Source organism: Galeopterus variegatus, unplaced genomic scaffold (assembly GCF_000696425.1).
Source record: "Galeopterus variegatus unplaced genomic scaffold, G_variegatus-3.0.2 Scaffold4950, whole genome shotgun sequence".
Lineage (NCBI taxonomy): Eukaryota > Metazoa > Chordata > Mammalia > Dermoptera > Cynocephalidae > Galeopterus > Galeopterus variegatus.
In genome coordinates, this window is record NW_007731061.1 from 113,498 (window position 1) to 125,145 (window position 11,648).

General features: G+C 42.2%; 1 pseudogene; it reads left to right on the forward strand.

Annotated features, from left to right (window-relative positions):
* LOC103604080 overlaps positions 1–11,648 on the forward strand; it is a 34,823-nt pseudogene that overhangs the window by 22,502 nt on the left and 673 nt on the right.

An 11,648-nucleotide genomic window follows, 5' to 3' on the forward strand; every position in this document is an offset into this window, starting at 1 on the left:
GGGGGCGGGGAGAAAAGGATTCAGGGGCTGGCCGGATAGCTCACTTGGTTAGAGTGCAGTGCTGATAGCACCAAGGTTAAGGGTTTGGATCCCTGTACTGGCCAGCTGCAAAAATAAAGAAAGAAGAGAAAAGAAATAGAAAAGGATTTAGGACATCACTCCGAACTTGCCCACTGTCCTTCTTACTGTACTGCCTGGTTGACCTGGGGGGCTTCTGAGTTTAGGCAAGGTTTTGTGAGACCATTATGGGATTAGTTAAAATGAACACTCCTCCTAGATAATGCTCTCTAGTTTTTGGTGGTTTGGAATTCATGGTTTCATCTATTCAAACAACTTATATTTGTTGAGTGCCCACTATGAGCCCAAACAGCTTCCAGGCTCTAACATAAAGTGAACAAGATAAATTTTTAAGATCTTTACTGTGGCATACAGCTTTCCCTTCCAGGAGACTGATATAAACAATAGCCAAAGAAATAAACAAGAAAATTATCAAGAAGTGATAAGAGCTCACAGAGAATTAAAGTGACGTAGTAGTGAGTGAATGTAATCTCAGATGGTGACATTTAGCTGAGTTCTAAAGGGGCTCACCATGCAAAGAGAAGAGGGCGCAGCATTCCAGGCAAAGGCACAGCTAGTGCAAAGACCCTAAGGCAGGACTGAACTTGGTGTATTTGAGGAGCAGAAACCAGGCCATTTTTCGGCCCGGTGGCGCACTGCTACGGTGCGCCGCTTGGGAGCGTGGCAGCGCTCCCGCCGAGGGTTCGGATCCCACATACAGACCGGCAGCTCACTGGCTGAGCGAGGTGCGGGCGCAACACCGAGGGTTGCAATCCCGTTGCCGGTCCCGGTCCAGTACGGGCGCGACACTGAGGGTTGCGATCCGTTGCCGGTCACAAAAAAAGAGACAAAAAGGAAAAAAAAAAAAACCAAAAAACAGAAACCAGGCCATTTTGTCCAGAGTACAGTGAATGAACAGAGAGAGGGTATGAGTTAGAAAGATAGCCCGGGGCCAGATCATAGGAGACTTTGTGACTCAGAGGAAGGAGTTTGGAATTTTTTCTAAGTGCAATAGGAAATCATTGGAAAGCTTTAAGCAGAGAATTTGATATGGTATGTGCTTTTTAAAATTCGCTCCGATGGTCTTGTGAAGAGGGGACAAGTTTGGAATCAGGGAGACCAATTAGGTTGCTACCATGGTGTTAAAAAAAAAGATGGTGAATTGGACTTGGACATGGGCTTGGATGGTGGATAGAGTGGTGGCAGCAGAGATGGAGGGAAGAGAATGGATCTGGGTGTGTTGTAGGCATAGATTCCACAAGTGATGATGAGATAAAAATCTAGGGAGATCTTTAGATGTTTGGCTTAAGCCACTGAGTGGATCATGTTGCCTTTTTAAAGATGAGGATGACTGGAAGAGAAGATTTGAGTAGGGATAGGGTAGAATCAAGAGTTCTCTTTTGAGCAAGTTCATTGGAGATGCATGTGACACTGTGCACATGTTAGTCTGGAGTTCAGGGCAGAGGTCAGGGCTGAAGATATAGATTTGGGGACTCATGGGGCAATAGGGCAAATTCCCTAATCTCTTTGTTAAGAGTTTGCTAAAGTCCAGTTCAGCATCTCATGAGCCGAACAGCAACACCACAGAGCTTTCATTTCCGGCCTGACCTGATCCCTGCAGATACCCTCCCTGTAGCTGTCACTGGGATTCCAGAGCCCAGGCACTGAGTACTGGCTCTGACATCAGGAAGCAGTCCAGTTCAGCATCTCATGAGCCGAACAGCAACACCACAGAGCTTTCATTTCCGGCCTGACCTGATCCCTGCAGATACCCTCCCTGTAGCTGTCACTGGGATTCCAGAGCCCAGGCACTGAGTACTGGCTCTGACATCAGGAAGCAAGCGAAAGAAAAGTAGGAGTACTGAGCACTTTGATATGGTGGAGCTCCGCCAGGTGCTTTACAGGCTGTCTTATTTTCCACACCGGTCCTGTGCCATGTGATTCTCACTACCCCTTATTACAGATGAAGAACTGGGCTCGGTTATTGAAATGACTTCTTCAGGCTTGCAAAATAAGCCCAGATCCGTTTGATACTGTTGTACCATGTTTCCTCTCTTTGCTGGGTGTCCTTGGGAGGGTTTTTTAACCTCTCTGGGGTGGGATTTCTTAATTTATTAAATGAGACATTAAAAATTGATTCTTATGGTCTCACCTATCTCTAATATTCTCGATTCTGAATGCATTTGAATGTGATTATTTGTCAGTTTTCTAAGTGAGAGTTTTGAATCATACTGTAACTAAAATGCTTTAGCTGGTGTTTAATTTCCACCCTTTTGTGGCAAGAGTGGGGAATGACCTCGCATTTGGAGCATCTGGCGTAAAAGGATTTGTTGCCCTGATGCTGCGAGCCCAGAGGGGAAAGGCCCATTAGGAGTATAAAGGATATGTCACAGCTTCTTTATTACCCTTGCCTACAGCTCTTTTCTTTTTTTTATCTCTGGAAAATACTTCTTATTTTCTAAATCCTTGTGCTTTGAAGGCTGAGTTTGCCAGGGGAATGTCAAAGGGGATACAGGGTTAAAGACAGAACCCAGTCTGTTTGCTGCTAGCTGCAGAAGCCTGCCACAGTCACCCTGGCTAGACTTTGTCATCTGGGCTCCATTGTGAGAGCAGAGGCTTAGACATCGTTTGCTTTAGTCTTTGCCAACCACAGAGGGCAAGGGCTCTTTCTTCAGTGATATTTGCCTGCCTGGATCCAAAAGAGCATTCTGATGGCAGAAAGGAAAAGCAGCACCAGTTTAGTGGTATGGTGTTTTGGCCAAGACCTATCTTCAGTGCCAACGTTATTTTGGGGTTTTAATCTCATATTATACCCTTTTGATGGTTGTTCATTTATAACACATTTTAAAACTCTAGCAAGTCTTCTCATTGTCTTAGTATTCTTGGCCAATGATTTATCTAGGAAAATTTTATCTTATTAATTTTTATAAAAGTTTCATCATTCATAATTTTTTTCATGATTGGGTGCTGGTATTAAGTGCTTTTTCTGCACCTATTGATATAATCAGATGATTTTTCTTCTCTAGCCTGTCAATGTAATAATGGATTACAGGAATTGGTTTTTGAATGTTGAACTCACCTTGCATACCTGGGCTATCCACTTGGTTGTGATACATAATTATTTTTATGCATTGTTGGATTCAGTTTGCTAATAATTTGTTGAGGATTTTTGCATCTGTGTTCATGAGAGGTATTGGTCCATAATTTTCCTCTCTTGCAATGTCTTTTGTCTGAGTTAGTATTAGAATAATGCTGTCCTCATAGAATGAATTAGGGAGTATTCTCTCTGCTTCTATTTTCTGGAAGAGATTGTAGAGAAATAATATTGTTTCTTCCTTAAATTAGAATTCACTAATAAATCTATTTGGGCCTGGTGCTTTCTGTTTTGGGAGATTAATAACTATTGATTCAAATTCTTTAGTGGATTTAGGTCTATTCAGATTATCTATTTCTCATTGTGCACTCTCATTGTGTGAGTTTTGATTGATTGTGTCTTTCAAAGAATTAGTCCATTTCATCTAAATTATCATATTTGTGGGCATAGAGTTGTTCATAATAGTCTTTAATTATCATTTAATGTCTGTGGGATTAATGTTGATAGTTCCTCTTTCATTTCTGATATTAGTAATTTGTATCTTTTCTCTTTTTCTTGGTTAGTCTGGTCAAAGGTTTATCAATTTTATTAATCTTTTCAAAGAACTGGCTTTTGGTTTTGTTGTCCTCTATTGATTTTTTTTTATTTCATTGATTTCTGTTCTAATTTTTGTTGTATCTTTTCTTCTGCTTATTTGGATTTAATTTGCTCTTTTTTGAGTTTTCTAAGGTGGAAGCTTAGGTTACTGGTTTTAGATCTTTCTTTTCAAATATGTTCATTCAATGCTATAAATTTCCCTCTAAGCACTGTTTTCATTGCATCCTACAAATTTTGATAAATCTATGAATATTTATGAGTGAAGTCATCAAAATATTTTTAGATTTCTCTTGAGATTTCTTCTCTGACCCATGTGTTATTTAGAAGTATGTTTTCAATCTCCAAATATTTTAGAATTTTTCAGCTATTTTTTTTTTGTTATCAATTTCTAGTTTCATTGTGGTCTGAAAGCATTCTTTGAATATTCTTTTAAATTTGTTAAGATGCATTTTATAGAACAGAATATAGTCTATCTTGGTGAATGTTTCATGTGAGCTTGAGAGAAATGGGTATTCTGCTGTTGTTGGATGAAGTACTTTATAGAGGTCAATTATATCCAGTTGATTGATGGTGCTGTTGAGTTCAGCCATTTTGCTGATTTTCTGCCTACTGAACCTATCCATTTCTGATAGAGGGGTGTTGAAGTCTCCAACTATAATAGTCAATTCATCTATTTCTTCTTGCAGCTTTTGCCTCATGTATTTTGATGTTCTGGTGTTAGGCACATACACATTAAGAATTGTTATGTCTTCCTGGAAAATTGACCTCTTTATCATTATGTAATGCCTGTCTTTATCCCCAATAATTTTCCTTGCTCTAAAGTCTGCTTTGTCTGAAATAAATATAGCTATTCCAGCTTTCTTTTTATTAGTGTTAACATGGGATATCTTTCTCCATCTCTTGGATTTTTTTTTAGTATTACATCAAATCTATCCTAGTGAAATTATTACTTTGAAAAATGTAGCTACTCTTGCAAAGGCAGTACAGTAAGCTATTTTCAGCCATTTATACCTTAGTATGGATTAGTATATAAGTATTTATATTTCTATACTAATTTATACTTTCAATAAACAGGTAAAGAATTTTATGTGGGAGGAGTTGGGGGCACTGTGAGACACTGACAGTCAGTAACCAAGACAGGGAAATGGAAGCCCCACAAAGAAAGAGGAAGGGGAGGTAGTCAAATATAAAAGCCAAAATTTGTTCTCTTCAAGATTTTTGCACAGTGCTGATATCATCTGAGTGCTTAAAAAATTTTCTTTCTAAGTGAATTCAATTAGCAGTTGTGCACTAAGTGTGGACTTGGATATGGAGAGTGAGCCAGGAATGCATGGGGGCTCCCAGGAGTGACCTGGTAACCCCAATACCTATTGGCTCCTTATGGCTGCCTGAGAACTTGCTGTGGCTTCCTTAACTGGGTTTAGGAAATTGAAAGGAAGACAAAAATTGACTCCAGGCTTATGTCTCAAGGTTCCTATTTGTTTCTTTGTTACAGCCACATCCTCTTTTATCATCTCAAACTCTTTTACTTGGGCTGCACCAAGGCAGCACAGTATGCCTAGTTATACTCAATGCCAGAAAGCCACTTCCTTTAGAGTGGCTCAGACTTGAGTGGATTTGTCCAGGCAGGATTGGCTTTCCAGCCAAGCAGAGTATGTGATGTGTCTCTGTGGTGTGATTTGAGGAGCATCTGCAAGATTGCCACATCCTACTTGTGCCTAAAATTCCACTGTTAATGATTCATACCTGTTGTTAACAACCCAGCCTGGAAGGAAAGGCCATAGAAAGAAGATGTTGGCAGCTTACTCCCTAATTTTATTTGGGGATGGCCCATGACTATTGTCAAAGAGAGACTTCTGAGCTTACAAATTAGAGTGTCTTACACCTTCCCAGTAAATGCTGACAGAATTCAGTATGAGGCCTCAAGGCTTTGGTGCAGTGACTATTTCTCAGGGTGCAGATTAACAGTGATGAGCTGGTTTTGACAAATTCAGGCTAGGTCATGGCATTTAATATATGCTCATTTGAATATGTGCTTGTATTAAGTATGCTATATCATTTTTGTTCATGTAAAAGCACATGAAATAAAATTGCATGCTGGCATCCCACTATTCTGCTTCATCTTTATTGGACCAAATTTATTATTAATGTAGAGACTTGGCAGCATCACTAAAGTTCTACTGAGTGTTCAGACGGTAACTAGCAAGCTCTTGTCTGTCCCTTTACTCATCTCTCTTCTACTCCTCTATCTTTCATTCTTTTTTCACTCTTCTCGCATCAACCAATTCATATACATATACTCCATGGCAACCTATGCACACTGTTACCTTCTGAGAATGACTACATGTAGGCATTTATGGGTATCAGATGCAGACCCACTTTTACTATCCTTGGGCCAGATCCTATTGCCAACTCCAAGATCACTGGAGTCTCCTAATTAGCCTCTTCAGGCTCTGCTGCTTTCAGTCCTCCCACTTCATTATGATGGCCCATCAGGGAAAGCCTGCAATTCGGAGGGGCAATGTGAAAACTCCCCTGGACCCAGTTAGAAGGTTTGGGTTCGGGCTCCTGTTACACCACTTTCTACTTATGAAGTGTTCTTTTTACTCACAGAAGTTAGCCAGGTCTACACTGGAAATAAGATCTTACCATGTGGAAGGAAAAACATATGTGAGGTGTCTGCCAATGTTCATAGTGGCACTATTCACAATAGCCCAAGGATGGAAACAACCCCAAGTGTGCATCAACAGATGAATGGATAAACAAAATGGGGTGTACAAATCCAGTGAATATTATTCAGTCATAAAAAGGAATGAATTTCTAATACATGGATGACTCTTGGCAATATTATGCTAAGTGAAAGAAGCCAGACACAAAGGACAAATATTATGTGATTCTACATATATGAAATGTCTACAATAGGCAAATTCATAGAGAGAGGAAGTAGGTAAGCAGTTACCAGAGTCTAGGGGAAGAGAGGAGTGGAGAGTTATTGCTTTAATAGTTACAGTGTTTCTGTTAAAGGTGTTAAAAATTTTTGGAAATAGATGGTGGTGATGGTTGCATAACATTATGAGGATAGTTAATGCTACTGAATTCTACCCTTTAAAATGTTTCACATGGCAAAACTTAGGTTATATATTTTTACCACAATTAAAATGTGTATAACAATAATAACAAAACTATAGGTGTGACTCAAGATCCTGGCATGGGAATAGACCAACAGAGCTATGGAAAAGAGTAAAAATTCAGAGGGCAAGAAAATGCAAAGATCTCGAATCATGAGCAAGCAAGGCTTATTTGGGAATAGCAACCTGGGTAGAGTGAAGTTACCAGGGGTGGGCAGCAAACAAGGCCAGAGTGCCAAGCAGGAGAAGCCCTGACTCCTGCACAACAGACAAACTCAGCCCAGGAAGGGTTTTTAAGCAGGAAGGAACTTATGCATGATCCAGTTCACCTGTGGAAAAAATCACTCCGGCAAGTGTGGCGGATACATCACACAAGAACAATACTGAAAGCAGAGTGAGAGAACACCACGGGATTGGGCTAGGCAAGAGATAACAACCCAGGCTCACCACTAATCAGCATCCTACACGGCCCCAGAAATCCAGGTGAGGTAGTGGGAGACCCACCAAGTTCTCTTGGTTCTGTTATGTTAACAAAAGACCATGAGATCTACTGAGGAAGGAAAGGAGAACTTTATTTTTAGAGAAAGTGACAATCTGAAGATTGGGGAATGCAACCTCTGGGGAAAACCAAAAGTTAGCACTCCAAAGAAGGCAGGGTGGCCCACCCAGGGACCTGAGGTATGGATCTGGGGACCAGAGCCCCCTCCCACAACCAGGCACACTGCCAGCACCTCAGGGCCTGACCCAGGTCTTGAGGCATAGAGCTGGGGACTGGACCCCCCTGACAATCAGGCACACCACCAGTGCCAAGGAGCTCACCAAAAACATCACCTCCATGTGGGTGGCCCACCACAGCCACCACAGTAATCACCGCTGCTGCAAAAGTGGCTAGACATCACAACCGGCACACAGATGGTCCGCCAGCCACTGGAGTGCATTGACACAAGGAGAGCCACCAGCAGAGACCGAAGAAAGGAAGAGGATGTCTCTCTCCACAAAGCCCATTCCAGAGTGACAGAAGAAGCATCTGCTCTACAATAATATTGGGGGACCTGATCACACCTCTCAGCATTGGACAGATCATCTAGGCAACAAATCAACAAAGTAACCATTTTCTTTCAGGAGAGAAAAAAACTAGGGTTATCAGTGGTGGGAAGGGGGAGGGAGAGGGGGATAGGGATACACTGGACAAGAGGCATAAAGAATAAGTACAATTTGTAACAATATATATACTAGTAATGTTGATTTGATCAACAGGGATACACTGGACAAGAGGCATAAAGAATAAGTACAACTTGTAACAATATATATACTAGTAATGTTGATTTGATCAACATATGTCAACATTGAATCCCAAAAATATGTATAAGCAATTATGGTTCAATAAAAATTAAAAAAAAAAAAAGAAGGGAGGGAGAAACAGTATTTATGTCTTGCAGGGCCTGCTTTACATACATGTTTAGCAGGTTTGGGGAAATTTTGTGAATATTTATGAGAGAAGTTGTGCGCATGTGCAGTGGGTAAATATACCTGTAACATAAGTCATTTCAGGGAGGAGATTTAATATTAAAGTGAGCTGGAATTCGCTCCTGACATCAAAAGGTAACCACAAGGACACAGGACAGTTTGTGTGTTGTCTCCATAAACCAATGAACTGGCTTGGAGTTGCGGCCACTTATCAAGAGGGAACCTTTGTGAAGCTGATTCTCTGCCCAGTGGCGCTGGAGCGGGGCCACAAAATAGGGGGTCGGAAGGCTGGCAGCAGGTGGTCTGTAGGAGTCAGGTAGGAAATTTCCAGCTGTAGCTATTTTTGACATTATTTTCCAGGAACTGGTTTCTGCTTAATTACAGGAAAGAAAAGCCTCGTGACAGTGTACGTGGCTAACCTCTCATTCTGCTGTGGCCTCTGGTTCTGTTTTGTAGTTTTAGCATGTCTCTTTTTAGCCACGGGGAGCCCATTTAGAATGTCTGTTGGGGTATATTTTAACAGTTACCTGCCTTAGCACAAGCATCACCTGCTCTAATAGGAGCCCACCTGTGTCCTTCACTGGGCTCTGCTGAATACCAAGTCCCTAAACTGGGGATAAAGCCCATGTGGGAATTAGCTCTGTGAGAAAATCACCGGTGTGAGTCCTGGACACTCTAACCTAAATATCTACCTTCCTGGCAAAGTCTCAGGGAGAATGTCCTGGTAAGAGAAGCCAAGGATGTGGGTTCTGATTGCCTCGCTTTTGCCCCAAAGCTGCCTGAGAGCTGCAAGAATGCACTTCCTCCTGGATGCTTGGTCTCCCTGCCCATTCACCATCCCCACTGCCCTTACAGGGAGGTGTGGACGCTGCTCCTCATGGCTCTGAGGCTTCTAACCCACAGGAGCTGCTGCTCCCGTCCGCTTGCCACTGTGATGCTCCCAGACGAGGCTCCCTGCCGGCAGCCCTGCCACCCCCACTTTGAGCACCCATGAACTCAGCTACCTGGACTTGCCTGTGCTGGAGTCTCAACTCTGTGTTCAGTGTCCTCATGTTGGTAGCTGGAAATCAGCCACGTTGGAGCATTTACAGCACAGACATCTGCAAACACCACTAAGCAGAGCTTTTATATCTGGGGAGCCAGTTGTCGTTTCTATCAGTACACCACTGACTGGGCTTCTGGTTCTTTTGGACTTCTGCCAAGAAAGGACTGATCCCAAAAGGGTTAGGCGGAGCTTCATTTCTCAGAGACCTTGTGGGTCTCCACCACTTCAGGAGGCAGTGCTCAGTGAAGCTGTAATTTGGCTAGGCCAGCTGGGAGAGGTGACCCAGTGCAAAAACTCATCCTGTTCTTGTAGGGCTCCCTCCCCAAGCTGCTAGGGCTCCTATCAGACTCTTGAACTACAGCTTTGAGTTCTTCAGTAGGAGGGATTGTGCATGCCCTCCAACAACAGGGATCCTGTTTCCCATCATTGTCAACCTTGTCGTCTCTGCCCATGTTCCCGAGGTTCAAATGCAAGAAATGCCACCCTCTCCCATTCCAGGCATTTGGACCCAGCCATGTGAGATACACTATCTAGGCTTTCTAGCCTCTGGCTATTTTAGCCACTAACACCCCCAAGTTCAACTGGAAAGGCCAGAAAGGTGTTAAAGGACTGGAAGAAAAAGTTGTACTCAATTTGGTTTTACTGTGCTTGGCTGTTAGGTTTTGGATACATGTAAGGCCATGTACATTGTTATTGATTACTATTGTTTTTGTCATTCAGTGTGTGCAATTTTCCTAAGATTACACTTTGAATCCCCAGCTCTCTGCTATGGGTCAAATTGCGTCCCCCAAAACTCATATGCTGAAGTCCTCACTCCCAGTACCTCAGAATGTGACCTTATTTGGAAATAGGGTCATTACAGATGTAATTAGTTAAGATGAGGGGATGCTGGAGTAGGGTGGCCCCCTAAACCAATATGACTGATGTCCTTATAAAAAAGGGGAAATTTGGACACAGGCACACACACAGGGAGAACTGCACGTGTACATGAAGATGGCCATCTGCAAGCCAAGGAGGGAAACCTAGAGCAAATTCTTCCCTCACAGCCCTCAGAATTGAAACCAACCCTGCCTACACCTTGATCTCAGACTTCCGGACTCCAGAACTGTAAGACAATACATTTCTGTTGCTTAAGCTTACCCATTTGTGGTACTTTGTTATAGTAGCCCTAGCAAACTAATACATTCCCAGGTAAATATACATTTCCTTTTGTGGCCACCAGAGTTTGCAGACAAGCAAAATTGTCATGGTTCTCCAAAGCTTCAGAATTTTTTCTTTTTATTTAATTCAATTAAAAAATCAGTTAATTAATTAATTGGCGGCTGGCCAGTAAGGGGATCCCTGACCTTGTTGTTATAACACCAAGCTCTAACCCACTGAGCTAACCAGCCAAACCGGAATTTTTTCTTTTTCAATAACTTCTTTTTAATTATTATTACTTAAAGGGAAACTGAAGTATTGCAATGTCATTGAAAATTAGAACTAGTTCTAATAATTTAGAAATGTTTAAAAAGTTTTTAAATAACAATAAAAGAACTTTAAAACACATTAAACTCTAAACTATTTGCAGTGCTCCAAAGTTCCTTTTTATGTTTGTGAATATATATATTTGTAAATACTTACCTAGTATTATGCCTTTTGCCTATTATTAGTCATTTGTTATTTTCTAGTTTTTCACTATAAATATCTTTGTGTAATTAACTTTTTTACTCCATTCGAGGTTATTTCGTGGGGGCATGTACCCAGAAAACACCTGGATAACACAGTTTTGTAGTGCCTGCTTTAAATAGTGCTCCATTATTCTGTAGACAGATTGAGCTGGTATGTGGTTTCCCTCGAAATAGAAACTACATACAGGTTTGTCCATCATCTTCGTTGGTTATTTTTTGGCCGGCCGGTACAGGGATCCGAACCCTCGCCCTCGGTGTTAAAACATCACGCTCTAAGCAACGGAGCTAACAGGCCAGCCCTGGACATCATTTAGTTTTATCAGTATTAATTATTTTTCCTAGTTTCAAAAGCTTTCCCTAATCTCAAAGTTGCTTTGGTTTTTACTTATGTCACTACAAGGGAGGGGCCCCAATAACTTCTTAAGCATGCAGTTCAGGTGGTAGAGACGTGAGCGACAGCAGTCAGGACTGCAGCGACGCCCGCCTGGGGTCAGCGCCCGCCAGGGGTCAGAGCAGGCTGGCACCGGCGGCGGCCCACAATGCACCGGGCTCGGAGGCCTGTGGGCAGCCGCGACCGAGGGGCGGGCGGG